The following is a 6,714-nucleotide window of genomic DNA, read 5'->3' on the forward strand; positions in this document are numbered from 1 at the left end:
TGCTCTCCAGCCTTTTGAGAAAGCCTGACCAGCATTGTTTTTAATTTTTTTTTTCAGGTGCCGTTGAGTTGGTTCTGACTCATAGCAACCCCATGTACAACAGAATGAAACACTGCCTGGTCCTGCACCATCCTCACAATAATCCTCACAATTATTGATATGTTTAAACTTATTGTTGTAACCACTGTGTCAATCCATCTCACTGAGGATCTTCCTCTTTTTGCTGACCCTCTACTTCCAGTTTAAGATGATTTTACTAGTTAAAGTAAGCACCTCTAACTGCTGTCGCAGATAAACCTGAAGATCTTCCTACAATGAAGTTTACTTCTCCTTCATGTCACAGGCTGATGACAGCAGGACAGGAGCAAGTCCTGGAATCACCATCAGTTCCCTTGTGAGGAGGTGGCTGTGGTGAAGGACAGCTGGCTTTCTTTTGGGCTGTTGAGGTAGAGTAAGATGAACAATCCTTAGATAGATCAGCTGGCATGGAAGATTATGTTTTCCAAAGATGGTCACAACAATATTTCTTGTCCCTTGTGTTCTCCTAGCACTTTGCTGCCTTCCATACCTAGGTATGCCTTTAGGACAGCATCAACTGACAGTGCACAGCAGCAGTGATGTTTACATGACTTCTTCTGAGGAAAGGTCATAAGTATAGGACTCACTTTCACCTTGTTCTCAGGGGGCACTTGCTCTTGGAATGCAGCTGCCATGTTGGGAGGATGCCCAAGCTAGCCTACTTACAGAGACCATGTGGTGGAGCCAATAGCTGTGCTGAGATCTCAGCCAACAACCAGCATCAACCACCAGACATAGATGCCTCTGGATGCTTCGAGCCCCAGCCTTCACCTGAGGCCCTTGCTATGGTGATGCAGCAACAAACCATCCTTGCTGAGCCCTGTTCAAATTCCATACTCCTAGAACCCATGAGCATGTACAATAGTTTCTTACCTTTCCAGGTTTTGAGGGCCCAGGGACTTCTTTCATTTGGTTCCAGACTCAGGTAGTGCTGGTCCTCTGTTCTTCCCAGTAAAGACTCATCTCTTCTATATTCCTTCTTTGAGTGGAGGGAGCCTGTGAGAATGGTAGCTGTAAACAGCTTAATTTTGTTATGTTGAACCTTCATTTTTTTTTTTTGCTCCCAGAGACACTTTGGAAGCACTGTATGCCCTTTAAGACTCAAACTGATTAAGCTAGAAATTAATTTAAAACATAAGGAAATTGATCTGAAAATCAATGGCAACTGATAGAAGGAATGAAATTAAAATTGAACCCTAGACAAAGGGCCAGTGGTACACCTGGCTTTGTTTAGAGAGAGGTTGCCCTTTTCAGCCGAGTTCATTTTCAGATGTTGTTTATTTACTTTTTTATTTTTTAAGTTTATTGTGAATTGAGTGATAGTTTACATTGGAGAACATTGATTTTACACTCATCATTTCATTGCAATGATTACAATACCCTCCATGCATCATCATTCAACAGTATTTGCTTCTGTTTCCTCTGTTATTTTATTTTTCAGGGGAGGGAATGTACACAAAAACATCCAGGGCACATTGATAAACAATCAAAAGGCACATTCTGTAAGCCTGCTGTCAGGACTCAGTCTTTCTCTCTCCACAAGTCTAGAGTCCTCAGCTGCTCCCTTTCTTCACGTCCTCATCGCTGCCTCCATCTCTGGTTTTTCTGCTTCTCTGGATAGGGTCCCATATTCCGCTCATGCTCTTCTCCCTTGATGATCCTAGTGTCCTCTGTTCCTGGACTGTAAGATTAACTGTTGTTGTTAGGTGCCATCAAGTCAGTACTGACCTATAGCGTCTTATCCCCCCTTTTTGTTACAAAACTTTTACTTTTACAGTTATGACAGTTGCAATTAGTCATGGTAACAATTACTCACTATTGCATCGTAAGAATTCTATACCCATCTCTTTTCACCAGACCCATCTAGACAAGATGAAAACTATTCAGTGGGGGCTCTATATTTTCAGATATTGTTATTGGAGATATTGGGAGTGAGTTGTTCCTGGTCAGGGTCCCATTTGGGATGTCACTATGTGGCTTCCTGAAATGTCAAGGACACCTTAGCATTTCTGCAATGTCTGACCATAACCACAGTCCTCTTGGGGCTCCTTGCATCCCCTGGCCTCCAGCTCCCCTCACTTCTCAAAACGTTCAACTATCTACCTAGTTCCTTACCAAAGTCAGCAGACTTCCTCTTTTCCTGAGGCAGTTTCATTTTATTTTATTTAAAAAATTAAGTATTTTATGGTGAACTGGGTGAAGGTTTACAGAGCAAATCAATTCTCCACTCAGCAACTTCTACACATTTTGGTTCATTTCAGTGATTGTAATCTCTACCAGGGAACACCACTCATCCCACTTCTACCCTAGGTTTCCCGGTTCCATTCTTCATTCTTTCTTATTCCTTCCCATCTTCTGAATTCTGTCCTTGGGCCAATGCTGCTCTTTTGGTCTTGTGTGGTTGCTTGTTCTAAGGAGTATGTACCTCTCTAGTGGTACAGTGGTTCCCCTTATAGACCTGTCTACTGTTTGGGTGAAAATTGAGCCATGGGGTGAGTTCCGTTCTGGACCTGAAAGCTGTCTAGAACCTGAAGGGTGTCTTGGGGGTTCTATCAGTCTCTATATGACCAGTAAGCCTGATCTTTTTTTTTTGTTTTTTTTGTGTGTGTGATTTTTAGTTTTGTTCCACATTCCCCCCCACCCCCGCACTCTATACAGAATCCTGATGTGATGCTGTTGGATAAGCTCTGGACTTCAAGGTTGGTTTGAACCACAAGGTCAGTAGCTCCAACTTAGAAGTTATTCCTCAGAAACCCTATACAGCATCGCTATGAGTGGAACTGGCTCTGTGGCAGTTAACAACAACAGCAACATATAAGATCTTATAGTGTGGTCCCTTTTAGAGCAGTTGGTAGTGGTAGCAGGGCACTGTCTAGTTCTGGTCATAGGTCAAGGAAGCTGACAATCTCTTGCTCCTTTAGTCCTTTGAACTAATTGTTATCGTGCATACTTGATTGTCCTCACTCTTTTTGCTCTGGATGGAGAGAGACCAATAATGGCTGTTCACAAGCTTTTAAGACCCAGGTTGCTGCTCACCAAAGTAGGATGTAGAACTCTGATGCAGACTTTTTTCAAATCATGATAATAATGATGTTGCTGTTAGTTGCCTTTGAATTGATTCTGACTGATGGTAAATCCATATAATGCGATTGTTGTTGTTAAGTGCCGTTGAGATGGTTATGGATCATAGCGACCCAGTGTAGGATTTCCTAGGAGCAGCTGATGAGTTTTAACCACTGACCTTGAGGTCAAGAGCTTATCCTATGGTGCCACACCAGGACCCCCCTATAATACAGAGTAGAACTTATTTATTCAATACTCTTATGTTCCAGACATCTTACATACATTAACTCGTTTCACTCTCAAAATGACTTTATGTTTTGGAGCTAGATAGAGGTGATGGTTGCACATAATATTGTAAATGTATTAAAATGTATTATTCACTGAAAGCTATTGTGAAGTGCTGTCAAGCTGTTTCCCACTCATAGCAACCCTGTATGGGGTTTCTGAGGAGCAGCTGGTGGATTTGAACTGCTGACCTTGCAGTTTGCAGAATAGTGTTTTTCCTACAGTGTCATACTAGGACTCATTTGAAATTTCCTGTGGTATTCCATTTCTACAAAAGATACAACAGCCACCAACTGTTAGACATCAAGATAGGAGTTACTCACTGTCATATTCTATTCTTGGATCTGAGTTTCAATATGTGGGTGTGTTTGGGCACTTCTGTGTGTAGGTTATACCTTATTAGAAAGTTTTAAAACATGGGAGAGAGGGCGCTGCTGCTTTCTGAAAGGAAGGACAGTCCATTGTAGGAGCTCTGGTGGTACAGTGGTTAAAGCACATGGCTGCTCACCAAAAGATTGGAGGTTCAAATCCGCCATCTGCACCATGCAGGAGAAAGATGTGGCAGTATGCTTCCATAAACATTTACAGCCTTGGGAACATTCTGGAAGCAGTTCTACTCTGTCTTGTAGGGTTTCTATGATTTAGGAACGACTGGAGGACAGTGGGTTTGGGTTTAATTTTTGGGTTAGCAGTCCCACCATCTTTGTGTATAGACCCCACTTCTCTGCAGCTTCTGAGGCTGGCCATGAGCAAGTTTTGCCCAAGTGGACTTTGGGTAATTGCCTCCGGGTTGATTGTATTCCAGGTCATGTGTTTTGCCTCTTTCACTCCTCTCAGCCAGGAGTTCTTTCTGATTGTATAGGTTGGAAGCTTTCATCCTGTTCATCCTTTTTCCCCCTTATCTCTCATCTATCTATTGGAGGGCCTTTAGACCTCCACGGTCTGGATTTTTGACTTACCCTTGTCCTCTTGTGTATTAACAGAACATTGCTACCGCTCTGTAGCTCCATCCAGAAGAAAATTCTAATTGGGTAAGACTGACAGTTTGCTTCTCAGGTCAAAATATCCAACTGTGCTAGAGACTTTTCATGTCCTTGAATGATATTCCCTGACGTCTTCATCTAGCACATACCTGTTTATCCGTTAAGACTCATTTCTCTTATTGCCTTCTCTTAGAAGTTTAGGTTTTCATAGGCTTATCATGCTGTCTTGCAATGCCTACTTCAGTAACTAGACTATGTGTCCTTGAGACACTTCTAATCTAAATGTCTTACGTAGTGCCTGCTACATAGTCATGCTCAATAAATATTTCTGGGAATTATTTGAATTTTAAAAACCTATAAAAGCTAAGACACAACTCATTTTCTTTCTGCTTTCCTGTGTTGTCATTGGTTCATGGAAACATTCACAATAAGGCTGAAGAAAATGTCAGAAGTGAAAAAGCCATCAGTTATATTTTGGGACTAGTGGGTGGTGGTTGGTACACAACTTTGTCAGTGTTCGAAATGCCATCGAATGATTCACTTCAGAATGGTCAATTATCTTTCTATGAATTTCAGCTCAATTTAAAAACACACACAAAAGACACACACACACACACACACACACACACACACACACACACAAAGCATCAGTAAAGAATCCAGATGTGCTAGGTGTCTTTGAGTCTGTTCTTACCCATTTGTTGTCAGGTGCCATCGAGTCGGAACCGACTCATAGCGACCCCATGCACAGCAGAACGAAACAATGTCCGATCCTGGGCCAACCTCACTACCGCTGCCCCTCCCGAGTCCATCAATGATGCCACCTGGCTGATCCATCTCATTGGGGGTCTTCCTCTTTTTCTCTGACCCTCTACCCTACCCAGCATGACATCCTTCTCCAGCGATTGTTTCCTCAGGACAATATGTCCAAAGTAGGAGAGACGAAGTTTAGCCATCCTGGCCTCCAAGGAGCACTCTGGCTGCACTTCCTCCAAAACAGATTTATTGGTTCTTTTGGCAGTCCATGGCACTTTCAGTACTCTCCTCCAACACCACAACTCAAAGGCATCAATTCTTCTACGATCCTCCTTATTCACTGTCCAGCTTTCGCATCCGTATGAGGCTATTGAAAACACAATGGCCTGGGTCAGGCGCACCCTAGTCCTCAAGCTGACATCTCTACTCTTCAACACTTATATAGGGTTTCTGAGGAGTGACTGGTGAGCTTGAACTGCCGACCTTGTGGTTCACACTGACTTTGCAGTCCAGTGCATTAACCCACAGTGCCACACCAGGACTCCCAAAGAATCCAGAAATACAGTGACTTTGCCTTGTGTAATCTAAGACCTGATTTGTTGTTGTTAAGTGTCATTGAGTTGGTTCCAACTCATAGTAATCCTGTATAGGGTTTCTGGGGAACAGCTGGTGGGTTTGAACTGCCATCCTTGTTGTCAGTAGTCCGGTGCTTATGCTATAATGTCCCACCAGGACTCCAAGTGGAGAGAATGAAATCAGGACTTCTCATTTTGTGCCAGCTAACTGAAGTGAACTCCGTTTCTGGCTGAGACCAAAGACTTTTTGTGACGAATTTAGCAAGTCTCATGGTCAAGAACATGGTGGATAAGACCAACTCAGATCTGAGGCCTGCCTCTGTCACTTATACATCTGTGACCTTGGCAAGATGTTTAATTAAAAAAAAATTAATTTATTATCAGCAGCCCATGGGAGAAATGTGTAACTATTACCCAATATGCTACATTTAACCTTTCAGGTCTTATGGACCTTTACTCAAGGAAATGTCAACTGTAGCCAAGACACATCCAAGAAGAAAGAGGGTCATGAGAAATCATGAGTCCAGAATGCTTCCAAATGTTAAAAAAATGAAGCACAGACCAAAACCGCTCCTGGGAGCCCCAGCTATTTAAATTCTTTATGCTTCAGTTCTTTTTCTGTAATTCTTAGTGGAATTCACCTTTCTCAGTGAGAATGAAATGGGATAAAACTGTCTTAACACTCTGCTCAGGACATATAAGCTTTGTAGCTACTATTGTAATTGTTGTTGTTGTTAGGTGCTGTTGATTTAGTTCCGACTCATAGCGACTGTGCTCTCTGGTTTGAGTTTGAAAGTGTCTCGTATCTTTTGACCATTCTACTTCCCTAAGATTTTGTGACCTCCTTGGGGTGTCCAACAGAGTAGTCAGAGCTTAGAAAACTCTTGGATAACATTTGCTGAGTCCATGGACACATCACAGAAATGCATTTGGACTTGTTTGAATGTGGGAGATTGTGACATCGTGGTTGCCAT

This window comes from Chrysochloris asiatica, unplaced genomic scaffold (genome assembly GCF_000296735.1).
Source record: "Chrysochloris asiatica unplaced genomic scaffold, ChrAsi1.0 scaffold00034, whole genome shotgun sequence".
Lineage (NCBI taxonomy): Eukaryota > Metazoa > Chordata > Mammalia > Afrosoricida > Chrysochloridae > Chrysochloris > Chrysochloris asiatica.